General features: G+C 48.2%; 1 protein-coding gene and 1 pseudogene across 1 annotated transcript in view; one reads left to right on the forward strand and one right to left on the reverse strand.

The window, feature by feature from the left end:
- LOC146210348 (neprilysin-1-like) overlaps window positions 1-26,844 on the forward strand; it is a 597,280-nt gene that overhangs the window by 534,324 nt on the left and 36,112 nt on the right. The window lies entirely within an intron of this gene.
- Window positions 210-3,542, reverse strand: LOC146210354 (uncharacterized; annotated as a pseudogene).

Consider the following 26,844-nt stretch of genomic DNA (forward strand, 5'->3'; position numbering starts at 1 on the left):
CCTCCAACAACGAAGAAGAATCAACCACGAAGGAAGATAGGCGAGCATCCACTGGCAGTATCGTCTCCACTGACTCCACAGTAGGCATATCCAGAGGTCCTTCAGTGACAGGTGGTTCCTGCGCAGCAAGCCCAGCACTCTGAGTCGCACTCACAGGCGGGCCCGGTTCAGTGGTTTTGGCCCTGGGGACTCTGATTCTAGGTGGTTATTCACTGCAGATTCTTCCATGTTGATTTAAGGCGCAGAAGGCTTCTGGTCCCCATCAATTTGGGGTTCACAATCACATCGACAACTTCTGACACATCCATGATATGTTCTGATGCCACGTCATCTTCTCGTGACCACTGGCCTTGACGCAGCCTATCAGCATAACTCAAAATACAGTGCTCCACTGTATAGCCAAAGCGCCGGCACTGGGTGCATCGAGGCGACCGACACTGGCGCAGTACATGTCCACACCCGGCTGCATCGAAGACACAGTGGAGGTCTCCCTGGGATAAAAACTAATGCCTGCACACCATAAACATTACGAGCGTGGGGAAATGTGCTTGCTGACACTCCGTCTTTGAGCGTTTGGGAGATTTCACGGTTCGCCGTTTTCATATGCTCCATCCCTGGGCAACGCCACTTTTCACGCTCCACAGATTGAATCGCTCCATAAGGCTCTAAAGCCTCCAGAATCCTCCGGTGCTCCATATAGCGGGGAAGCCAAAGAAGCTTTACCTTGACATTCTTTGTATCCGGGTCGAACACCATGCACCTAAGCCCTTTAACAGGGAACTCTGCTTTGTTAACTAGCTTCTGCTTGGAAGAACTGCTCTCGCAGGTGACCATCCATACGTGACTCATTTGGTATTCACTATTGCAAAAAATTTCCCGGAGGTACAAAATCCGTGCGAGTGCGTCTCGAAAGTCAGGTGCTCGGTACGGGCCACCCTTAAAGGGGTCATGCAATGCCTAAAACGGGGTAAAGCAAATCGGTCGAGAGATAGGTGCTCCCTCACAGGTCAATTCATCGCAAGAATTTTTTAGCTAGCTTCATTAACACCAGAGATATCGGCGATTAAAAATGGCGCTCCTCCTCGCTCCCCTCAACTCTAAACTCCGAGACACCAGAAAAAAAAAGAAGAAAACAGCTCGGGAACTCCGCCCCGCTAGCCCCGCCCACGAAGTCTCATCGGGTGACGCTCGGTTCTCAGACTTCCGGTCGTCGCGCCTGTTTTCCCAAGAGCGTCGCCCATGCATTCCTTTCCCGTCCCGTCTGCGTTTGCATAGCTTTCAACCTTGTCTGCTGTCTTCCTCGGCCGCCGGTATCTTCAGTTTCTTGACCTCTCGGAATTGTGTGCGACAGCAGCCCGAACGACTCGGGTCGTTCGCGAGCGCATACCTGCAGGTGGGAGTCCACACATACCGGCGGCCGCCGCAGAGCGAGCACTTTCCTTCATATCCCTGTCCCATTCAGTGCAAATTAGCGTGCACTCCTGCCGAGCACGGCTTTCTACAAGACCGCTTTCTTCTATCGCGCTGCCTGGGTCAGTCTCTTCGGTACCGTCTTCTGCGGTTTGACCAACGGCGGCCGGTGACCCCTCGCGGAGTTGACGCGATAGCATCGACTCTGCATGGATGCTGGCAGACGATCGAGCGTGCGAGTTGCCCGCGTGCAAACATATGTCGTCGTCACTTTTAGTCCGGAGCTGCTTTCATTATGGTCGGCGAGAGGCATCTCTTGTGCATAACGAATGGAATGTATACGCGTACGTATCACCGACGAGAGCACGGACTGATGATCGCTACAGAGTTTGGATATCGGATGACAGGTGAGCACGAATTATTCGTCCGCGAATCTTAAAATTGAGATTAACAAAAAGGATAGTGTAGTGTTTTTTTTTTTTTGACGTCCTTTCGCACATCGTTTAGGAAGTGCCAATGCGCGACGTGCACGCGTGTTTATCTCATGTGTACGCATCGTCCGAGCCAGAATCGACGGCGCAAAACATCAGCGAAGCAGCTCGGCACATTCAGTTCGGCAGCGCAGGTTGCCACTGATTTTCGCACCGACACGCAAGAATCGCGCACATGAGCATGCGAGCGGCTACGCTAGAGACGCAGCGAAGCGGGTGATTCCAAAACGCCGTCCGCCGTGGCTTCGACGCAAATAAGGCCTAGCGACGACGAGGGAGCAGCGCACGATCGGAGTGCCGTCGGTCGCAGCGCCCGCGGACGGCATCTCTGCGGTAACCTGGCGACATCCGGTGCTGCACATAAGCGGTGCGAATTTGTGTACTTTCGCGATGAAGCTGAGGACAGACCTTTTTTGATGCACGTTTCATTTACACGAAGGTTGATGCTGCCTTTTTAATCGGTACGGTGTTGAATCGGACCTGCGTGCTCTTTTCGCACTGCTGCACCGACGCGCACTTTCAGTCGGACGCACATAGTTTAGGAAGTGCCAGTGCGTAACGTGCACGCGTGTTTTATCTCATGTGTCCGCATTGGCCGATCCAGAAACAACGGCGCAAAACATGAGCAAAGCAGCTCGCCACATGCAGTTCGGCAGCGCAGGTTGTCACTGTTTTCCGAAGCTACACGCAAGAATCGTGCACAGGAGCACGCGAGAGACTACACTAGAGACGCAGCGAAGCGGACGATACTAAAATGCCGTCCGCCGTGGCTGCGATGCAAAAGAAACAAGGCCTAGCGACGAGCAGGGAGCAGCGCACGACCGCAGTGCCGTCGGCCGAAGCGCCCGCGCCTGGCGGCATCGGGTGCTGCACTTAAGCGGTGCGAATTTGTGTACTTTCGCGATGAATCTGAAGGTACACCTTTTTTTTGACGCACGTTCCATTTATTATTAACACGCCGCACAAATGGTCGATGCGGCAAAGACGAGACGGGACTACAGTACGTTGCTGCACCGTCGGTCGGTACATAAAGGTTGATGCTGCCTATTTAATCGGTACGGTGTTAAATCGGACCAGCTAGTGCTCTTTTCGCACACCTGCACCGACGCGCACTTTCAGTCGGACGCCACCACCTTTTCGGTTAACATCGCAAACCGAAGCGTCAAGCTCGGGTTCACGCATGCATTGCAGCACTCGAGCAGACGACTTTCGCAGCTACCGGAAGTGTGTCAGTGACGTAGAGGGCGTCGCGGCTGCCGCCAATGGCAGCCTGTCGTGGCATGTCACTATGGGACTGGTGATGTAGGAAATCACGGCAGAATAGTACCAAATCTCGCCGCCACGCGGAAATGGCGCCGCCCGCGAATTTCAAAAAACGCTGTTTTTAAAAATTAATAACAAATCGCTGGATTTTTTCCGATGAGTTTTACTTTGAACGAATGCTCGGAAGCATTTGTTCTGCACATTGAAAACGTTTGTCAGTGACCTTTCTAGCCGTTTCATGCCCCCTTTAAGGTCAGCATGTAGAATAACGGTACTAAGGACAACTTTACCGGTGGGCAGGTGTGGAAGGACAGCTTTGCACGAGTCTGTCGAAATACCTCGGCCAACGGCCGATGCGCTGTTTCCAGCAAGGAGCATTTTAAGGCACAGCCCCCAGAATGGCTTATTCTTATGCGCCACGGGCCGGATCGTGAAACGCGCTTCATAATTCCCCTTGTCTGCAGTGAGAACGACAGCGAGATTCCGCGAGTGACAGATACGGCGCCTTTATTTGCCTGTACACGAATTATAGAACGCCAGTGAACATTAATGCGTTCATTGAAATACTGGTTGTGTTCGACAAGGGATGTGCGATGCATGGAATGAATGAATGAATGAATGAATGAATGAATGAATGAATGAATGAATGAATGAATGAATGAATGAATGAATACCACCCAATTTCCATCGAAAAAGGAGCCCTTCATCTCCCGTCCCCAGCACGCAGGCCGGGGAGCGGGTCAGGACTCAGGAGGGCCGCGCAGGCTGAGGTCAGGTGAGGTTACAAGCACTCTTCACGGCCTCAGCCGGCAGGCGGGTCGCGTGCCGCTGAACGGTGGGATCTTCGCTCCGCAGACAAACCTCCTAGGCTTCTCTAATGTCAGTGTTAATGCTGGCGCATGGGGAGGCGGCGCACTCCCATATTATATGATCTAGCGTGCCTTTTTGGCCGCAATGTTGCTAAGAAGGTCTGTGTTAAGAAAACGCAGACGGGGCAGATGTAGTTACCGACTTGTAATCGCCTCCAGATGCGTGCTTCATTATTAGTGAGAGACCAATCTGGGGGAGGGTAGATTTTTCGATCAGCTTGTAAGATTCAGTGATCTCATTGTATGTGACAGCGCAATCTTTAATTCTTGAATTCGGGCTGTTCTACTGCTGCCCGGTGGTAGAGATTTCGGGCAGGTGAGCAGCTTCATTGCCAGAGACAAACTCGTGTGCTGGTATCCATATGAAGGATATGGCTCTAGTAATGTGATTTGTGAGAAGAATCTTTTTGGCCTCCTCTGAGATCCGTCCTTTTGCAAAATTCTAGGCAGCAGTATTGCTTTCGCTGATTATAATTTTGGTCTGTGTGCCAGTGCATGCGAGCGCTATTGCGACCTCTTCGGCTATACTAATGTCGCGGGTGCGTGTTGAAGCCGCAATTTTAGATGCACCTTCTCCATTTACAACTGCTGGGACGGCTGCTCCGTGTCGTCCGCATGATTTGTCTACATAAGCAACTTCCTCGACTGCTTTGCGTTTCATTCTTTTAGCGATGGATTTGGCTCTGTGTTCTCTGCGTTCTTTGTTGTAGTCAGGGTGCATGTTTTGAGATAAGGGCGGTACCAGTATGTGTTCTCTTATGTTGGGTGGGATAGATGCTTTCGTGTGTGGGCATCTGTCTGATTGAAGTCTGACCCAGTCAGTACCGTCACGACAGGTCATGACGTCACAAGGCGAATCGTGCATATAGAAAGCTGACCCCATCGGCCGTCCGATCCAGGCGTCCGTACTACCATTCACTTGCGCTTTCTTGAACGCCGCACCACACAGCAAACAAAGACAGACCTAGATGTCTAGGAGCCGTTAGCAGAGGAGGCATCAGTGGCGTTTAAAATTGTTTCACAGCATAGAAAGGTCGCAGGTTCTGTCACAATTCTCCGCGTAAACATGTACCATGGCGTAAAGGCAGGGAGGAATGTGAAACAGTAGTCACCCTCTTTGCTCGAAGCATCATTCACTGCCACATTCTCAACAAATGCGTAGCAGAACGCGGCACTCAGGCTTTCGCCTTCCACCACTTTAGTCGTCAATATGCCTCGTAATGTTATTTCTTCAGTGGGCAAGGCATGGCGGAAGTAGAGTGATGGCGAAGGCTGTGCTCAAAAGTGGTTTAGCGGTACCGCAGCATTGCCACATGTCGGGAGGGGGAGCAAGCACTCAAATTAGAAAAACAAAAAGTATTACTAAGAATTAAAAAGTATGAATCAAAATAAGAAGAATAGATAATTTGACAACGTAGCTATTTTATTACAGCATTCTTAAAATTTTAAAAATCTTGCAACACTCTTATTACGCCCTTCTTGATGCTGCATCGGTCTTGGTGAGACTTCGCAGGCCCTGTGAGGTTCTTGCGAAAAAGACAATCACGGAGGCAACTATGCAAGGCAACGAAACTGACTAATCCACGGAGCGGTTTCTTACCGCTGTCTGCTGTGGTGCGCCTGGGAAAGCGTATAACTTTAGCTCGCAAGTCTGAAAGTGGCCCTTTTGAGAAAGATTTGGACGTCCTTGCTTGTCGCTGCTCTGCCGCCGTTTGGTAAGATTAATGTACCTTTGCAACCGAGCTTTTTTTGTTTCGTCTCCTTCGGCGTGTGGCCAGTGCGAAGTCTTTTTGCAGCATTGTATTACTCTTCTCCGTCTTCGTTTGTAGCGCTTAGCGTTTTATCGCAAAATGAGGCCGTGCTAAATGAGGAAGCGAGGCTCTGTGGCACAATGCGGCAGCGTGGACTCAACCGTCGGTGTCTTACCGCTTCCCGCCTAACTTTCGCCGGTGAGTGAGCTGTTGTCAGTGTCGTCTGCTTCCATAGCGCCATAGCTTTTTTCGGGCTGGTCTCGCCTGTGGAATTTCGTGTGGCTTCATGTGTTGCAGAATATTTAGTAACCTGCATTACACACCTTTCATTCCTAAGGATGTGCGTAAGTTAACAGGAAGGCCTGCTAAAACAAACCTTAAAAATTCTGCCACCGTTCCTTTATGCACAGAGTATTTTGTTGCTAGATTTTTGTTTCTTGCGTCCATAAAGGTTTTAATCTTGCGTTGTCTTCAAAGCTGAAAACTTTTATTGAGATATTGCGAGCTCATGGATAGCGTATGAGAGCATGCATTTCACTACAATAATTGAACCTCTGTTCTTGCTGTTTGTGTCGCTAACCATGGTAGCAAAAGCATGTTTTCCTCCTTTTTCGACAACTGTCTGTGAGTTCATCTTATTGTAACTTATTGTATTGGTTATATGTTCACCTGCATAGGTAAACGGAGAAGCGATAGGATGCGCATCCCTTTTAGTTGTTGTTTGCGTGAGAAGCATATCTTGCGCTCTTCAAGCTTGTATTGCATATAACAAATTAAAATTATTATGCACTCTCTATACCTTCTCATTTCATTGAAATTGATAGCGTAAACTAATCCAAGTGCTAAGCAGAAGTTAACTTCAACAGAAAGCATTTTTCCTCCACGAGTGATATCGTAACTTAACCGCTTGGTGTGGAAGTTACAGTTGTCTGAAAATTAATAGGTACCAGGGTACTAATATCTCTCTTCTTGGAAATGTGAATCTAAGCGGAACTTGGTCGCTGCATCAGAAATGAGAATCAGGTGGGAAGGGTTGTGGATACCTCCCTGAGAAGTGTTGATAGGAGAATTGTTTAGTAGGCGCTCAACGAAGCAGTTCCAGGAGTCACAATCGCAGCGACTCATCATAGATGGTCATTTCCAATCTTTTGGAACAGTGCAAGACATAAGCTGCGTGCTTCACAGACGCAGGAGCCCACGGTTTTTCGCTGAGTCAAGCGCGGACCCACGGCGGCAGTGCCTTGATAGAATTTTATGCAAGTACTGAATTTCCTTTAGGGGGCTTAGAAAATCTTTTGTGCGTTGTTTGGTTTGTGGCTGCGCTTTCGCAACTGTGTTGTATCTATATTTAGTTCTTGCTTTACTTCCTGCTATCGCACCACACCTACGCTCGGGCTATCACGTCACCTGCATTGACCAACACGGCTGGAGAGCTTTCAGGAATGCGTGCTACATTATCACCACAACCCTGGCGCAGCAGTTCATCGCTTTCTTGTGAAAGTTCGTGTTGCAAAAATTGTGACGCATTCACACTGACATGCAATGATATATGCACTTGTACTAAACCTCAGAGATGCTAATTGCTCTGCTGCTTATTGTTTGCCCCGCCAGTGAAAGGCTGCCAATTTACTAATTCAGAGCCAAGCGCAGGCAGCTTTGTGACTGCAACAAGAGACTTCAAGGACGGCTGCTCCAGCGCCGACCATGAAGACTGCAGCCAAAGTGGTAGAAACTGTGCGTGACCCCAGCTTTTGTTGCTCTTGTAGAGGCGCACTTGACGATGAGCAACACCAGCACATGTGGTGCAGCCAGAACAAAGCGTTTGCTTTCGATCTCTAGTTTCGCAGCCCGAACCGTCATTGCAGGCAACGCCTAAAACTTCCATCTATTAGGTCCCTGCCGCTCTGGCTTTCGGGTGAACTTTTTCCTGAAGTTTTCTAGTTGACCAAGAGACGGGCAGTGTCTTTTCCGCAAAGTCATGGCTTGCTTTATAATTTTCAGTGAAAGGCATGTTGCACTTTCGTACAACCCAGTGTGAGACAGATTTCAAGCCTTTGAAGATTGTGTGGTACAGCACAACGGCAAAATCTTGCAAATAAAGCTCTTGTGTTCATGGCCAAAGAAATATGCACACTGTGGATGCAGCCTCTTGGTTATCTCAGTGCAAAGAGCAGCACCTGCGAGTGTTCTGCGTCACCTTCCAGTGCTACAACTTACTGTTGGCAGATGGATTGCAACCTGTGGCCTTGGATTGTGATCAGGGGAACCAAAATGTATCTTTGTTTTCGAACCTCGTAACCCCTCAAAAACCCATACTTACGCATTAGTGGCGAACTTCTTTTTTTTATTTGTAATCCACTACATTTGCTGAAGTGCTTGTGCAATATGTTCTTCAAATATGACTTCAGAATACGGGCAATGAGCCAATATACAAGAGGTTTACGAGGGAAAATGCCGGCAGGAGACCAGACAGTAGGTGACTATGGCATTGGCTATATGAATAGCAGGGGGGAGTTGCTATAGTAGAGTTTGCAGAACGCAATAACTTAAGAATCATGAATACCTTCTTCAGTAAACGGAAGAACCGGAAATGGACATCGAAACGTCCTAACGGGGAGATAAAAGTGAAATTGACTTCTCACTGTGTTCAACCCCCACCATTATGCAAGATGTAGAGGTAACCGGGAAAGTGCGAGGTAGTGACCACAGGATGGTGAGGTCCCGAATTAGCCTAAATCTGAAAAAGGAACGCAACAGATTAGTAAGAAAGAAACTCATCAACACATTAGCGGTGAGGGGGAGGGCAGAAGAGTTCAGGATCTCGCTACAGAATAGATATTCAGCTCTAACCGAGGATGGCGCCATTACCCTAGAAGCAATAAACAATAATTTGAGATATCATTACTGGGTGCGCTGTAGACGTAGGCGGTAGGATAGTTAGACAGGATACCGGTAAGCTGTCTAAGGAGACGAAAGATTTGATTAAGAAACGCCAGAGTATGAAAGCTTCCAATCCAACAGACCAGATAGAATTGGCCGAGATGTCAAAGGTAATCAATAAGCGCAAGGTGGCTGATATAATGAAGTATAACATGGAGAAAATTGAGCATGCTGTAAAGAACGGGGGAAGCCTTAAAGCGGTAAAGAAGAAACTGCGCATAGGCAAACACCAGATGTATGCGATAAGGGACAAGGCGGGCAACGGCATTACGAATATGGACAAGATAGTCAAAGTAGCCGAGGAGTTCTATACAGATCTCTACAGTAGCCAAAGTAGTCAGGACCGTAATGAGATTGGCGGTAGGGAAAAACAGTCAGACGTTCCACCAGTGACGAAGGACGAGGTCAAAAAAGCATTAGAAACTATAAAAAGGGGAAAATCAGCTGGAGAGGATCAGATAACTACAGATTTATTGAAGGACGGGGGGGGATATCGTGCCAGAAAAACGGGCCACCGTGTATACGCAGTGCCTGGTGTCATCGACGGTACCGGAACCATGGAAGAATGCAAACATTATCCTCATTCATAAGAAAGGGGACTCTAAGGACCCTAAAAATTACATACCAAATAGCTTACTGTCTGTTACGTATAAGGTATTTTCTAAGGTAGTCGCTAATAGAATCAGGACAACCTTAGACTGCAATCAAGCAAAGGATTAAGCAGGTTTTCGGAAACGGTACTCTACTGTCGATCATATCCATTGCATCAACCAGGTGATAGAAAAATGCCCGGAATTAAACCCGCCCTTATACATAGCATTCATTGATTACGAAAAAGCACTTGACTGAGTTGAAACCTCGGCGGTGATGCAGGCATTGCGAAATGAGTGGGTAGAGGAGCCGTACGTGAAAGTGTTGGAAGATATTGTCACGTACACGGTGACTAAGGATACCAATAATAGCAGGGGGTAGCCCAGACACAAGAACACAGCAGCACAGACGCAAACGTGTAAGCGACACTTTGTCGTCCTCTTCAACTTCGTCCTCCTTTTTCACCTCAGTCATGCGCCACCTGGCAACGCTAGGTGGCATTACCCCCCCCCCCTCCGGAAAAAAATGAGAAGGGCCGGTAAAAATGGTGTGAAAAGCAAGAGAGTGGTCACAGCGGGTGGCCATACGCTATCGGTGGTAGTACGGCTTCAGTCGCACAATGTGCACAATGTCCGAGCTGTGCTTTCGACGTTTTGGTTGTGTGGCACCGTCTGGGATAACTTCATAACTAAGGTCACTCACACGGCGCAACACTTTGTACGGCCCGAAGTAGCGGGAAAGGAGTTTCTCTGACAAGCCTGGACGGCGAACTGGTGTCCATACCCAGACTTGATCTCCAGGCTTGTAGTCAACCTGGCGGTGCCGGAGGTTGTAACGGTGCGCGTCAGTGGTCTGCTGCTGCCCAATGTGCACACGGGCGAGCTGGCGGGCTTCCTCAGCGCGGATGGCATATTGCTGGGCATCTGAGGATAGCTGGTCATCATCTGGGCACGGGAGCATGGAATCGAGCATGCTCTGAACTTCGCGTCCGTAAACAAGTCGAAATGGTGTGAAGCGCGTTGTCTCTTGTAAGGCTGTATTATACGCAAATGTAACGTACGGCAGCACCTCGTCCCAGGTCTTGTGCTGCACATCGACGTACATTGCCAACATGTCCGCAATCGTCTTGTTCAATCTTTCTGTAAGGCCATTGCTTTGTGGATGGTACGCTGTGGTTTTGCGATGGGTCGTGCAACTCAGCTCAAATATGCGGTCGATCAGCTGTGATGTGAAAGCTGTCCCTCTGTCGGTAATGACGTAGGAAGGGGCGCCATGCCGCAAGACTATGTTGTGCATGAAAAACTCTGCTACTTCGGAAGCTGTGGCATGAGGGATTGCCTTTGTCTCAGCGTATCGAGTCAGGTAGTCAGTAGCGACTACTATCCATTTGTTTCCGGCCTGCGACAAAGGGAAAGGGCCAAGGAGATCCATTCCAATTTGGTCGAACGGAATGCGGGGTACTTTAACGGGCTTGAGAAATCCGGCAGGCTTCTGGGGCGGTGTTTTACGGCGCTGGCATTCGCGACAGCTTCGTACATAGCGTTTCACTGCTGCGGAAAGTCCTGGCCAGTAATACATGTTGCGGACGCGAGCAAGCGTCCGTGAGTAACCCAAATGACCAGACGTTGGTTCATCATGGCAAGCAAGGAGAATACCCTCACGGAGCTCGCATGGCACTACCAGAAGGTAAGTTCTGTCTTGGCTCTGGGAGTTTCTTTTATACAATACGCCTTGCCGTATGCAGAAGGAACCAAGGTGCCGAGATAGGTGTCGAGGCAGAATCGTATCACGCCCTTCCAGATAATCGATGAGTGGAAGGATGTCTGGATCAGCTCTTTGTCGATCCCTGAGCTCAGATGCGCTGAGGGCTCCTAAAAAACCGCTATCGTCATCGGCTGTAGTATCGCCAGTGTCAACGAGCGCTCGTGACAGCGTGTCGGCGTCTTCGTGTTTGCGGCCGGACTTGTAAACAATGGTTATGTCAAACTCCTGAAGACGTAAACTCCAGCGTGCAAGTCGTCCAGATGGGTCTCGCAGATTTGCCAGCCAGCACAAACAATGATGGTCGGTGACGACTTTAAATGGCCGGCCGTAAAGATAGGGACGAAACTTCATAGTAGCCCATACGACCGCCAGGCATTCCTTTTCTGAGGTGGAATAGTTCATTTCGGCACGAGAGAGAGTGCGGCTGGCATAGGCTATTACTCGCTCAAACCCGTCTTGATGCTGAACAAGGACCGCGCCAAGACCGATACTACTGGCGTCAGTGTGTATCTCAGTGTCAGCCGCTTCATCAAAGTGCGCCAGAACAGGGGATGTTTGAAGGCGCTCACGAAGCAAAGAGAAGGCCATCTGCTGCTCAGAGTTCCACACAAAGGAGGTGTCCTTCCTTGTAAGGCGCGTCAGAGGTTCTGCGATCTGAGAAAAGTCCGCAATGAAACGCCGATAATATGCGCACAGGCCGAGGAACCGCTGAACAGCCTTCTTATTAGCTGGAACGGGAAATCGTGCGACGGCAGCAGTCTTATCGGGATCCGGGCGCACCCCATCAGCGCTTACAACATGGCCGAGGAACTTGAGTTCTGTATACCCGAAGTGGCATTTCTGGGGCTTCAGCGTGAGATCAGCAGAACGGAGGGCTTCCAGGACAGCTCGAAGGCGTTCGAGGTGTTGATCAAATGTTTCGGAAAAAACAACTACATCGTCCAAGTACACAAGACAGATCTGCCACTTGAGGCCAGTGAGGACGGTGTCCATCATCCTTTGGAATGTAGCTGGGGCAGAGCACAATCCAAATGGAAGTACTTTGAATTCATATAGGCCATCTGGAGTGACAAATGCGGTTTTTTCTCGGTCTCTTTCGTCTACTTCGATTTGCCAATAGCCGCTTTTTAAATCAATAGATGAAAAATACTTCGCACGTCGCAATCTGTCCAGTGAGTCATCGATGCGCGGCAACGGGTATACATCTTTCTTTGTCACATTATTCAATTTTCGATAGTCGACGCAAAATCGAAGAGTGCCGTCTTTCTTTTTGACAAGGACAACTGGTGAAGACCACGGACTTTGTGAAGGCTGCACAACACCATCATCCAGCATCTCCTGAACTTGCGTCTGGATCACTTCTCGTTCTTTGGCAGACACACGATAAGGCTGCTGCCGTATTGGGCGAGCGTCGTCATAAGTAATGATGCGATGCTGTGTAATGGGCGTTTGACGAACCTTCGAGGAAGAAGCAAAGCAGTGCTTGAAGTCTAGCAGCAGTTGCTCTAAAGCCCGCCGTTTCTCCTTTGACAAGTGACAGTTAATGTCGATGTTGTCAAGAGATGGCTCGTTAGTTTCTACTGCCGTGGATGCAAAACAGACCGGATCGTGCGCAACATGGTCAGCAAAAGCGATAGCAGTCCCCGGGAACAAGTGTCGGTACTCATTAGAAAAATTTGTGACAAGGAGTGCAGCCCGGCCATTGTGAAACGACAATAAACTTCGAGGAGCGCAAATGCCATGAGCAAGCAGGAGTGTATGGTTCGCCTCCGCTACAGCATCACCGGTACGGAAATCGTCACAGGTAACTTCCACAAGAGCACTGCTTCGCGGCGGCAGCGAGACGCTCTCAGCGGAAACACGAAGTGCGTTATTGCAAGGACTGCTACTATCTTGTTCGGTAGACTGTCCCATCGAAAACGTGACGAGTCTATTTCGCAGGTCGATAACTGCTCCGTACTCCCGCAGAAAGTCAATGCCGAGGATAAGGTCACGGGAGCAGTCACTTAAAACAACGCAACTAACGACGAACGTACGTCCGTTAATCTGAATGCGAGCCGTGCACATCCCCTTTGGAGTAACTATATGACCGCCGGCGGTTCGAAGGCACACACCTGGCCAAGCAGTGAGCACCTTCTTCAAAACAGTCGCCATGCGACCACTCAAAATTGAATAATCGGCACCGGTGTCCACTAAAGCATTGACCGTAGTGCGACCGTCTAAAATAACCGGAAGGTCCAGAGAAACGCTTTTTGCTTCCCTAGGTGACGGTACCAGCAGCTCGCGGTCGGATCGAAGCGGCGGCGACGGGAGGTCTTCAACGCAGCGACTACCAGCGGCCTCGCCCCCGAAGGTCGCTGTTTTCAGTTTTCCCGACCAGGGCTAGACGAGCGGCCTTGGTCCTCTCGCGAGGAACCGTGAGTGAACGAGGAGGAGCGCCTTGGCGAAGGGGAGCGGGGCTGACGCTGCGAACGAGATGAACGCTGCTCCGCCAGGTACTCCTCAATAACTCGGGGCCGTTGACCAAACCGGGGAGGAGGCGAGTCGATGCGGAAGCCGTGGAGACCGAGGCGTCGATACGGACAATCCCGGTAGAGATGTCCTGGTTCACCGCAGTGGAAGCAAAGCGGACGGCGGTCAGGCGTGCGCCAAATGTCGGCTTTTCGTCGGGGCAGCGGGCGATTGTCGAAGTTCTGCACTGGCTGCACCGAGGGCAGCGGAACTGTAGGTGACGCGAGAATGGGCGGTGGTGAAGGGGGAGCCTGACTCTGCAGAACTTCCGCATATGTGGGACGATTGTCGGTCCCCGACAGCAATGGCGGGCTCGAAACTACAGGCGAAAGAGGGCTCTTGAGTGCCTGCCGCACCTCCTCCCGCACTATAGCAGAAACGGAAGATGGCGATTGCTGCAGAGGGCTCCAGAACTTGCTTAGTTCTTCGCGCACGACGCTGCGAATCAGTTCGCGCAATGCATCGGGATGCCGCTCTGAAGATGCAAATGATTCCGCGGTTGTGCGTGTATGAAAAGGTCGGTCATAAGCCACGGCACGTTGGTGTAGCACCTTTTCCATTGTGGTGGCCTCCGCAAGGAATCCGTTTACAGTCGAGGGTGGGTTTCGCACAAGGCCTGCGAACAACTGCTCTTTCAAACCCTGCATCAAGTGCCTGACCTTTTTGTCCTCGGACATGGCGGGATCGGCTCGCCTGAAGAGGCGCGTCATGTCCTCGACGTATGCTTGGACACTCTCATTCGGCCTTTGGATGCGAGAGTGAATGGCACGTTCTGCATGCTCGCGACGATCTGCGCTAGTGTAAGCCTCGAGCAGTTGACGACGGAATTCCCGCCACGAAGTTAAAGCTTGCTCTCGGTTCTCGTACCAGATACGGGCGCCGTCCTCAAGGCTGAAGTAGACGTTCCTTAGTTTGGCAGCATCGTCCCACTGGTTGAATGCAGCGACACGTTCAAACTGAAGGAACCAATCCTCCACATCCTCAAAGAGGTCCCCATGGAAAATCTTCGGTACCCGAGGGGCCTGCAAGGTGTAGTTACAGGCCGGTGCGAGGCCCGTCACCTGCTGCGCAGGAGCACTAGATGTCATGGCGGCGGGTGCTGGCTGAAACTCCGGAGACAGTCCCTGGAGCCGTCGACTGGAGCAATGCACGGGGGTGTCCAATGGTACAGGGCTGGCGCGACGTCTTGTAGATGGAGATTCTTGCATAGGCGATCGTTTTACCCTGCAGCTCCACCAGAATGTCACGTACACGGTGACTAAGGATACCAATAATAGCAGGGGGTAGCCCAGACACAAGAACACAGCAGCACAGACGCAAACGTGTAAGCGACACTTTGTCGTCCTCTTCAACTTCGTCCTCCTTTTTCACCTCAGTCATGCGCCACCTGGCAACGCTAGGTGGCAACATATATATAGTGGCTGCACAGCAACCATAGTTCTGCATAAAGTAACAAAATTCCCATAAAGAAAGTAGTTAGGCAAGGGGACACGATCTCCGCAGTTCTATTCACAGCTTGTTTAGAGGAAGTATTCAGAGACTTGGAATGGGAGCAGTTAGGGATAAGGGTAGATGAAGAATACCTCAGTAATCTGCGATTTGCTGATGACATTGCCTTGCTAAGTAACTCGGGGGATGAACTGCAAATAATGATTGATGACCTAGACAGGAAAAGTAGAAAGGTAGGCTTGAAAATCAATGTGCAGAAGACTAATATAATGTTCAGCAGCTTCGAGAAGGAACAGCATGTACGTTGGGTAGCGAAGCACTGGAAGTATTAGGCGAATATGTCTACTTAGGACAGGTAGTAACCGCAGATCCAGACCATGAAAAGGAAATAACAAGAAGAATAAGATTTGGATGGAGCGCATTTGGCAAGCACTTGCAGATTATGACTAGCAGCTTGCCGGTATCGCTCAAGAGAAAGGTATACACCAGTTGCATCTTACCTGTACTCACCTATGGCGCTGAAACGTGGAGGCTAACCAAGAGAGTTCTACTTAAGTTGAGGACACCACAGAGGGCTATGGAACGAAAAATGGTAGGGGTAACATTAAGAGATAGGAAGCGTGCAGAGTGGGTCAGAGAAATAACTCAAGTTAACGACATTCTAGTGAAAATCAAGAAGAAGAAATGGGCATGGGCGGGACATGTAGTGCGAAGAGAGGATAACCGATGGTCGCTGAGGGTAAGAAACTGGATTCCAAGGGAAGGAAAGCGTAGCAGGGGGCGGCAGAAAGTTTGGTGGGCGGATGAGATTAAGAAGTTCGCAGGGGTCAAGTGGATGCAGCTAGCACAGAACCGGGTTAAGTGGAGAAATATGGGAGTGGCTTGATTTTTTGCTTGGTTGCAGTCTAAGATTCTGATTCTATTAGATATTACCTTAGTAAATGCCTTATACGTAACAGACATTAAGCTGATTGGTATGTTAATCTTCAGGTTCTTAGCGTTCCCTTTGTTATGAACTAAGATAATATTTGTGTTCTCCCATGGTTACGGTACCGTCGATGACACCAGGCACTGTGTATAGGGTGGCCAGTTTTTGTAGCACGATATCTCCCCCGTCCTTCAACAAACATATAGTTACCTGATCCTCTCCATCTGCTTTCCCCTCTTTCATAGTTTCTAATACTTTTTTAAATTCGTCTTTCTTCAGTATAGAACTCCTCGGCTACTTTTACTATCGTCCATATTCGTGATCACACTGCCCGCCTGGACCTTAGTTTATACATCTGATTTTTGCCTAGGCCCTGTTTCTTCTTCATCGCTTTAAGGCTTCCCTCGACCTAACCGGGGGTGACGACATTACCCTAGAAGAAATAGACAATAATTTCAGAGCTATCATTACTGATTGCGCTGTAGAAGTAGGCGGTAGGATAGTTAGAGAGGATACCGGTAAGCTGTCAAAGAAGAGGAAATCTTTGATCAAGAAACGTATTAAAGCTTCCAATCCAACAGACCAGATAGAATTGGCAGAGATATGGAAGCTAATCAATAAGCGCGAAGGGGCCGACATAAGGAAGTATAACATGAAGAAAATTTAGCATGCTGTACTGCAGGCATTAAAGTCTGCCAACCTCACTGAAGCTGTACTATATGTATCCTTCAGGTGGATCGCAATTGCTTAAATTCTGGTTGCTGATCATTTCTGGCGGTTGTACACAGACTCAATGTGTGCTCTAATGCTCCTGGGTTAAGTACGTGTGTTGATGCTAAAGCTATCTGGACCATTTCCTTGCAAACCGGTGTATTCTTTAAGCCGAAGATTTTAAATATGAAGAGTAATCCCAATGATTTATGTTCCACGTATATTTATTTATTTATTTACGATACCTTCAAGTGCCGAGGGATTACTGAGGAGAGTGGGCAGGCAAACAACGAAGAAAATGTTTCTTTAAAGGCGGCACATCAACGTAGTAAAATGTAGGAAAAGAAACAACAACGGTAACAAATGTAACGCAAGCAGCTCAACGATAACAGCAAAAAAAAAAAATGAAGAAACTAACAAAGCACAAAGAACTAACTATTCGCTTCAGATAAAATCGTCCACATCAGAGACTGACGATAGGCAGCATAATCACGTATACATGTCACGGCAGAGGAAAGGTGGTTCCACTCTTTCGATGTGCGAGGAATGAAAGAATGCAAAAAAGTGTTCGTACGGCAAAAAATGGATCCAGTCTTATGTTGATGGTCGACACAAGAAGAACAATAGGTGGATGTAGTGATAAAACGAGAGTGCAGTAACCGGTGATGATAAAGTTTATTAAAAAAAGCAAAGGCGTAAAAAGTTTCTACGTTGTGCGAGAGACGACAAGGAAAGATTAGATTTCATAGCTGTAACACTTGAGGTCAGGATAAAATTAGAAAGTAGAAAACGACCTGCATTATTCTGAACAAGCTCTAGTGAAGCGCTAAGCGAGACGGGATAAGGGTCTGAAAAGGGTCGGCACATTCTAATTTAGGAGGAACAAGTGTTTTATAAAGTAGTAATTTTAAACAGACAGGGGCTGTGTTGAAATTACTACGCAAATGCTCTAGCATGTGGTTAGCGCTGCTAATAATTAGTTCGATGTGCGGTTTTCAGGTTGGTGACAAAGATATGAGTGCACTCAAGTACCGATGTTACAGATGCAATCGAAATATTTTCCAAAGCGTCGGAGGAAGTAGTATTTTGTCTGGGAACTCTCGTTAAAGGGCACTTGTGAGGATGTGGTTGCATTTGCCATTTTTTACAGCAGAGAGATGTTATTGAGGTCAATCTGAAGGTAGTGTATCTTGATGCACCTACTTTCATGTCATTTTATTTCAACTGCAGCCGTCATAGCTTGGTTTGCTGTACATGCTTCTTATCTGGTGATGTTTTATGGCACTTCAAGCCTTTTCTACGCCATGGCTGTGACCACTGAGATGATTAGCCTGCTTAAACAGTGCTACTGTTTGTGCTGTCTGCAACATTGTTTTAAATTTTTGCTTTACTGCTATATTTGATTGGGCTGGATAGTAGTTTTTTTTTACCTTTCTTTTTACCTTTTTTTTCTTTTTTTTTTCTCTCTCTTCAATGCAAAATTGTTGATTGGAATAATCCCTATTCATTTTATTCTAATTGGATTAAGCCCGTTATACTACGTGGCACGGGCAGAGGCTCTTTATTTCTCTTTCCTTTTCATGCCTCAACATAATATATGTATTTGCTTGGTAGCCGCGATACATTAGTGGTGCGGGCGGAGTATGTCTTTGGACTCCATCTTATATATTTGCTTGGTTGACATAATAAATCATGAATATGAAAACTATATTTGTACACTTGTTACACTCTGTCGCGAACTGAGCACGCAACTGGGCACGACTGTCCGGTTGCAACAGCGTTTCTGCATCACACCTTGCTGTACTGAGGGGCAAAGTACATCGCCAGTGTGCATGCATGTCTTGAAACAGTATTTGCATTATGAATTTGCATGCTGTCTATGTTTGGTAGTGTTGCTGCCTTTCTATGCCACCACCTTTGCGAAGAACTTTCAACACCTGCTCATAAAGGACGTAAACAACAGAAACTCGAGTTCTTTTAGATGGCAAAAGTTGGCGCGCTGAAAGGCGCGCTTCAAAAGTTGCAGGCTCGTCAACACCACTCGTCGGTTTTATAAAAAAAAAAAAAACTTTCGCGCCAAAGTAACCGTATGCGTGACGTCATTCAGCGCCATGCGTACTGCATGCGAACTCACCATGCGTACTGCTGCCCGAGGTGGCAGAATGTTCTAGTTCACTTCACTGAAACTTCCGTGTCAACGCGTTCATTTAGAATAATATGAGACCATCCGGCTTTCGCACGATCCCTCCTTTCTTTTAAAAGGCACTGCTTCATGAAGAGGCCAGCATCTTTTCCATCCTTCCAGTAATAGTATAGTTGATTTCACAATTGATAAGAGATACAAGAGGCGCCTGTACACATGGACTTCACCGGACGGTCTGTACAGGAATCAGATCGATTATATTATTTGCCGGCAGAGATGGAGAAGCGCTATACAAGCAGTAAAAACAAGGCCTGGGGCCGATTGTGGCACCGATCATCAGCTTCTTGTTGCCAAAATTAAGCTTCGATTGAGGAAAACGCAGAAAACTAGAAGGCCTTTCAGATATGATCTGGATCAAATTCCATTAGAATATGCTGTGGAAGTGAGGAATCGATTTCAAGAATTAGATCTAGAAGACAAAAAGCCTGAAGAGATGTGGACTGATGTTCGTGATATAATACAAGAAGTTGCTACTAAGGTAGTTCCAAAGCAAAAGAAATGCAAGAAAGCAAACTGGTTATCTGAAGAGGCTTTGCAAATAGCTGAGGAAAGGAGGATGGCAAAAGTTATGGGGGAAAGAGAAAGATACAAGGTTCTCAATGCGGATTTTCAGAAAATAGCAAGGAGAGATAAGAATGCCTTCCTGAACATACAGTGCCAAGCAGTTGAGGACAACAGCCAATTAAGGAACACAAGAGCTCTGTATAAGACAATCAAAGATATCAAAGGAAGCTTCTGTGCTAAGCTAGGCGTGATAAAGGACCAACGAGGCAACGACCTCACTGAAGCCTCAGAGATAAAGAAGAGGTGGCAGGAATACACAGAAGAACTGTACAAGAAGGACCCGAATGTGCAAACCCAACATAAGACGGTTGGGATCACTGATCTCGAGCCGGGAATCCTGAAGAGTGAAGTTGAATGGGCCTTAGCCAGCCTTGCTAAGAACAAAGCTAGAGGAATTGATGGCATTCCAGCTGATATTGCTTCAAAACCTCAACCATGACGCTGTTAACATTCTGCATACATTATGTCAGAAGATTTGGACAACCCTGCAGTGGCCACAGGATTGGAGGAGGTCAGTTTACATCCCCATTCCAAAGAAAGGCAGTGCCAAAGATTGTTCCAACTACCGCACGATCGCGCTTATTTCGCATGCTAGCAAGGTAATGTTGAAAATCCTCCAAGGTAGGCTGCAGCAGTATGTGGATCGGGAGCTTCCGGACGTGCAAGCTGGGTTTCGCAAGGGCAGAGGAACTAGAGACCAAATTGCCAACCTTCGCTGGATCATGGAAAATGCAAGAGAGTTCCAGAAACCCATCTACCTCTGCTTTATTGATTATGCGAAAGCGTTTGACTGCGTAGATCATAGCAGATTGTGGCAAGCTCTCCAAGAGATGGGAGTTCCAATTCACCTCATCTGTCTCCTCAGGAACCTGTATGAAGGGCAAGAGGCCACAGTCAGAACTGGGCATGGTCTTACTGATTGGTTTCCGATTGAGAAAGGAGTGAGGCAAGGCTGCATACTGTCGCCCTGTCTATTTAACCTATATGCAGAGTGCATCATGAGGAAGGCCGGTCTGGACGAGTCTTCAGCTGGAGTGAAGATTGCTGGAAAACGTATCAACAACCTTAGATGTGCGGATGATACCACTTTAATGGCAGAAAGTGAAGTGGAACTCAAGAGACTTCTGATGCGCGTACAAGAAGAGAGTGACAAGTTTGGGCTTAAACTGAACATTAAAAAGACAAAGATCATGGCGTCTTGCCCTATCAAGTCCTGGAGCATCAAGGGACAAGAAGTGGAAGCTGTGACAGATTTTCTCTTCTTGGGCTCTAAGATTACCTCGGAAGGAAACTGCAGCCATGAAATTAGGAGACGCCTGCTTCTGGGAAAGAGAGCAATGGCTAGCCTTGACCGCCTAGTAAAGAGCAGAGACATTAGTCTGCCAACCAAGATCCGTATAACTCGTTCTATGGTCTTTCCAGTTGTGATGTACGGATGCGAGAGTTGGACTGTGAAAAAGGCTGACCGCCGAAGAATTGACGCGTTTGAATTGTGGTGCTGGCGAAGACTCTTGAGAGTTCCATGGACTGCCAGAAGATCAAATCAGTCGATATTGTCGACCATAAACCCTGACTGCTCATTGGAGGGTCAAATTTTAAAGTTAAAGCTCAGCTACTTTGGTCATCTGATGAGAAGAGAGGAGTCGCTGGAGAAAGATTTGATGTTGGGAAAGGTTGAGGGTTGCCGGAGAAGGGGTAGGCAGCGAACGCGATGGTTAGATGGCATCCTCGAGGCACTGCAGATGAATTTATGTGATGTTAGGAAGATAGTGAGAGACCGGAAAGCGTGGCGTGACATGGTCCATAGGGTCACGAAGAGTCGGACACGACTGAACGCCTGAACTGACTGAAGAGCAAATTAAAGCGCGCTCGCCGTTTCTTCTACCGCCAAACGAACTGTTTAGCGCTAACTGCATAGACGAATTCTTATTCGCTGAAATCTCTGCTGCGCATATCATGAGAATGACCACTCACTTCTTGGCCCATTCAAATATTGATTAAGGTAAATTCTGTGAGCTTATGTTTCGGGTAGCAATGGGAGCTTGCGTCGGGTTCCGTCGCTTGCGTCCTGGTACAGAGCAGTAACGGACCTTAGCAACCGTTTAAATAAACTTGAGAAGCCTCAGTAACAATGCACGATAAAAAGGTCTCATGCGTTGCAATCGAAGAGGACACTGACGCAATTGCTTCTTGAATATTGGCACCGTGATCGGTCTCAGCGGCTACTTCTGGTTGGCCGTAAATGTAATCATGGAATTTTGTGCAACTGTGTACAATAGCGAGCGTCTTTTTTTCAATTTGTGCCTGTGAACGACCGAGACTAAAAAGCGGCCTTCCAGCGCGTAGACTGGCTGGCATCGACTGAGAGGATGGTAGGTTTACTCGGGTTGAAGTACGATAGCACAGTCCACCAAGGACTGCCGCAACTTCTCAAAACTTGGTTCCTGCTCTTCGGTCCACACAATTTCTTTGCGCAGTAATGATCGAAGCGGGGTAGTCACACCAGACATACTGGGAATGGACCGATTTACGAATCATGCCAAGAAATACTTGTAGCTCCTAGCAATTCTTAGGCGCTGTAGTACATCTTTAAATCCTGCCTTTGGAAGATATGGTAACGCCCTTGAGGCTGCAAAAACACGCATTTCTTGAGTCCTTCCCCAGAGTAATATCCATAACTACCGCCACGCATGGTAATCTTTCTAACAAACGGTGCATTGCTGCATCTCTGGTGCAGAGGCGATTCCGAAGGGCATGTGAAGAAATCGTTAACAACCGTACGGCGCGCTTATTGTGCACATTTTTGAGCTTCCCTCGTTCAATCTGCCAAAATCATGATGCGGCATCTAAACTAGAAATGAACAGAGCCCCGGAAAGTCGCGGAACTACGTCCTCTATTGTTGGCACAGGATAGTTTTCTCGCAAAATTTGGATAGAGTCAAACGCAGTCTTTTTCGCCACTGTGATCCCAGACCAGTCAGTAGGCTCAGTTACCTTTGTTATGACGCCTTGCTCTTCTTGGGCTGTAGTTCCGCATTCACCTTGTTTTGAAGGGCTACCGAAACTGGCATGATGATACCCGCGGCACCAGGCTTCAGCTTCATCTTGTACTCGAAGTCTTAACTTGCTTCGCCCTTTGAAGACTTCTGCAAAAGGCTGGGCTGGGGGGGTGGGGGGGGGGGTAGAGTTGGTCATGCTGAATGCTCTGCAAGCGGCTGATAAACCCCAAATGTTCCGCGGCTGTATCACTTAAGCGTTACCGGCACGTCATGCTCCACAACGAAAAAGGTTTTTTCGTGAGCTTTGTCGTTTGTAGAAAGTAACAGCTGTTCTTTCCCACGGGAAGTGGATTTGTGTCCGAAAAACGCCGTAAGCGTCACCAGGCAGGTCTATTCCGGCTTATCTCGCAGTTTTCTTGTGTACTTTCTAGAAATAACCCAGCAGTTAGCCCCCGTGTCTAAGTTGCACTTAATTGGTGTACCGTCAATGTCCACAGTAGTACTCCAGTTGTCTGCCGTCAGTGTGTGCACTGTCAAAGTTTCCAAGAAGTAATCCTCATCTTCAGCTCTCGCAAACCTTTTCTTCCCTGAATCGCGCCTCTTGAACGCGACGACGACTTGCATACCTGTGCGGTTCCGCGTGACTGCCAGTTTTACCGTTCGTGTGTCATTTTCCGCTACGGTGCGTCCGATGACCGCCTCTATTGCAGACGTGGTTTTCAGCAGCTACTGCATGAACTCCGCTTATCTTGCGAAATTCTCCTTACGGCCGGTTCTTCTGATAGGGAGGGTTCTCTGCGATCAACGTTAGCTGCAAGTTCCCTAACGCCCACAATAATGCAGCTCTCTGAATTGGCAGTTTTTTTGCCAGTATTCGTAGGTCTGTCAGCCATTCACTGATGCTTTCGCCTTCCTTTTGGTCTCTTGAGCCGAAGCAGAATTGGTGAAATGTCAGGTTGGTTTCAGGCTTACAGAAATCCTCAAACAGGACGTCGACATTGTTTTTGTCTCCTCCTGCTTCGAACTTGAACGTGCGCCTTTCTTCTTCGTCACTAGCACCTCTTTGCTCTGCTTGCTCAACATAGTAGCGGTAGAAAACAACGTAAACTCACTTTTCCATGTTTGCATTCCAACCAAGTGTTGCCTGATGTGTCCAAGGGCTTCGGTGGCGGAATAAGGAACGCTGGCGTCCACATGCCGACTAGGGACACCATGTAGGCAGTCGGTGAAGAACGTTTATTGCCGATAGGAGAGACCGGAGGGTAACGTAATAGGTCATGGTTACTGTCAGTGTGATCTGCTACAAGAAGGATGTAAAGGCAGCGATAATATGCGTTTCTCTTTTCAAGTCTTCGCTCTGTTCCTTGCAGCCCTACTTCTTAAAGATGTTGGCAGAGTAGTTCAAGTTGATATACCGCACCCTCTATGTGCTTTTGCGCATACAGAGTCTTATCAAATAGCGCAGTTCCGCCTATAATTTACGAAGAGGGTGAGAACGCCAAGCGCATCCTCTTTGAGGTGGGGCGCAGCTCCGTGCACAAGCCGCACTGCCCTTACTCGACAGAAACGAACCGTTACACGTGATGAGCGCTCTGTAATTGCGAAATTGAATAGAACCTAATAGCATTGGTAAAGGCTGCGGTAAAAGCGTCTCATATTAGCCTCAAATTAGCGTATTTTTCGCAGTGAGCTTCTGCTCCCCATACCAACCGTATGTGCTCCGCATATTTGGAAATGAACATCTACCCCCTAACACCTCCCGCTACATACGTAACTACTCCGTTCTTGGAGATTGAAAATCTAACCCAAATGAACTCCCGTGGCCAACAGCAAGTGCTCCTTTTTCTTGGGGTAACATTTACTCTAATCCAGCGTTCTAAATAGAACCTCGTTTAGGGAGGACTCAGAGGACAAGCAGTTTACTCCGGCTTGGGTACGGTTTGGGTACGGTGTACGGTTTCTGGGCTGCTGGAAGCTATTCTAGAGAACCAAAAGTTGTCCTGAAATGAACTTAACTCTATTCGGGAAAGCCTAGAATCTCACGTTGCGTAAATGAACAAAATGCTGGTTTCAATTGAACAGAAACTCCAGTTCTTCCCTGTACAATGGGTAGAAGAGTGTGAGCGTTTTGTTTCGAAGCTGAAAGACGAGACTGATGTGGTACTAATGAATACTGATGACCTTGAGAACGGAAGCCGGCGTAATAATTTGATCATTTATGGAATTAAAGAATCTGAAAATAAAATGGTGAATTCTCCTGAGAGATACTGTTTTGAGAGAAATGTTTGAAGAGAAATTGAGAATCCAAGTCAGCAGTCTTGAACGCAAACAGCGCCTGGGAAAAAGGGGGTCGAACAAGACACGTTCAGTGATAATTCGATATTATGATTACAATTAAAAAATGAGCTTTTGAGAGATGCAAAGAAACTTAAGAATACTGAATTTTTATTGTCTGAGGACTATTCACCCAAAATTCTGAAAATAAGAAAGCAGTTATGGTCAACCGTTAGCGACAGTCGTGCGCCTGAAGATAGAGTGTATCTGAGACATGATTAGCTTGTTTTCAACACGGAAACTTACGAGGTCAAGAACGAAAGACGCAAGCTTGTTAGATCTCGTACAGGTTTAGACGATGAATCAGTTGTCACGTGTGAGTGCAAGACGCCGCCTCAGGAAGAAAAGCAAAGAATTAACAAGAACGGAAACGAAGAAACAACCGGCCCGCAAAAGGCGAAGCAGACGTATACCACGGGGACGGAGCGAGGCAGACGGCGTAAAGTGCGCGCGTCTGCGCGGAAGCAATAATCGTTTAGACAGAAGACCAGACGTCGTGAACCTTTCGGGAATCTCAAGGTCACGCAAACTCACGGATCCCACGGCCGGGAAGATACATGGGCGCAATGCTCCCGGCGGGAGAGGAGAACGGTATGCACGCGACAACACCTGCTCCGTGCGGCTGCCCCGGGGGCAGGGACAGAGAGACGAGCCTTGGACCTGGAGCGGGAAAGACGCATCGAGGCTGCCCTCCTAGGCCGACGCATCTCGGCCGCGATCCGGATCGTCGAGACGCCCCTTCGGCTACGCTCCGGAGGCCCCAGCGAGGACAACTCGAGCGACACCCCTCATCTGAATCGCCGCTAAGTACCGATTTGAACATTTGCATACTCATCGATTCGTTTTTTCGTGAAGGACTCTAAAGACCAATTAGGACCATATTGTCGCGATCCTTAAATCCACCTGCGTGTTGTGTTGCCTGATGTGTGCATGCTGATTTGTGCCCTGTAACCTCTTTCTTTTTGTTTTTATCGTTGTTTATGGTTATACTAAAAGTTGTTTCTCGAGATGTACACCTCTCTGGTTTTTCGACTCACGTTCTAGATATGTAGTGACAAATTTATGGCGAGCCTGCCAGGATTCTCTTTAGTCATTTTGTCTGAACGTTAAAGTCAACACGCTTGTGTTCGTGCTAAAACCAGAGAGATGGACCTCCAAAAGCTTATGCTTAAAGCCGAAAAGCTCGGGTTCACGAAAGAGGAAACAATAGGGAGTTTTAGAATAGGGGAACCCAAGGCTTGGGGCCCCCAAGAAAATAGAGAGTTTTAGAATAGGGGGCCCCAAGGAGCTTGGGGCGTCGAAATGCGCATGCGCAGAACGTAAGGCGCGCTTGGGGTCTTGGGTTAACGCTAGGGGCGGCCCCTATTTTTCGGAAATAGCGTTCGCCCCAAGCCGCCGTTGGGTCGCTTGGGTTACGGCAACATGGCGGCGACCGGCCAAGCGGCGGCCGCTCGCCTCGGCACACATTCGTCGTCACCGCTCCATGGTGTCGCGCGTTCATGGCAAACGAAATGCCAACGAAGCTTATGCTATGTCTCATGATGCCCGCACCACCAAATTTTAGCAATAAAACGCCCTATATTTTCTGATTGCTTCCGGATTTACCGAGCTGCTAGGCCTAGCGAGTTCGCCTCGTTCGGTTGCCATGGGGACCAGACGGTGGAAAGCGCGGAATGTTCAAATGAGTTTTTCCGGCCTCGGCCTGGATTGACAATTGGCCGATTTCCTCTTGTATGACAAAAACAGTTTGTATAACTGGTAGTTTTAATATATTTTTGTGCAATAGTAGCACTTTTTGATTAACAAAATAGCGTTGTTGGCTCTTATATATTTAAATGCTTTTTCTTGGTTTACCGTTGTGGCGCTGCAATCGACGAACGCAAGCCCGGCTCCGCTGCGTCGGGAAAACCCCTATTCTAAAACTCGCCGCTTGGCTAGCACGTTGCGCCGCCGCACGCTAGTTCCTTGGGGGCCCCAAGCCTTGGGGCCCCCTATTCTAAAACTCCCTAATAGCGTGCCGTGGCGCAACGTTCGAGCCGACCGGCGAGTTTTAGAATAGGGTTTTA

The sequence above is a fragment of the Amblyomma maculatum genome, chromosome 1 (genome assembly GCF_055883805.1).
Source record: "Amblyomma maculatum isolate TAMU_Amacu chromosome 1, ASM5588380v1, whole genome shotgun sequence".
Classification (NCBI taxonomy): domain Eukaryota; kingdom Metazoa; phylum Arthropoda; class Arachnida; order Ixodida; family Ixodidae; genus Amblyomma; species Amblyomma maculatum.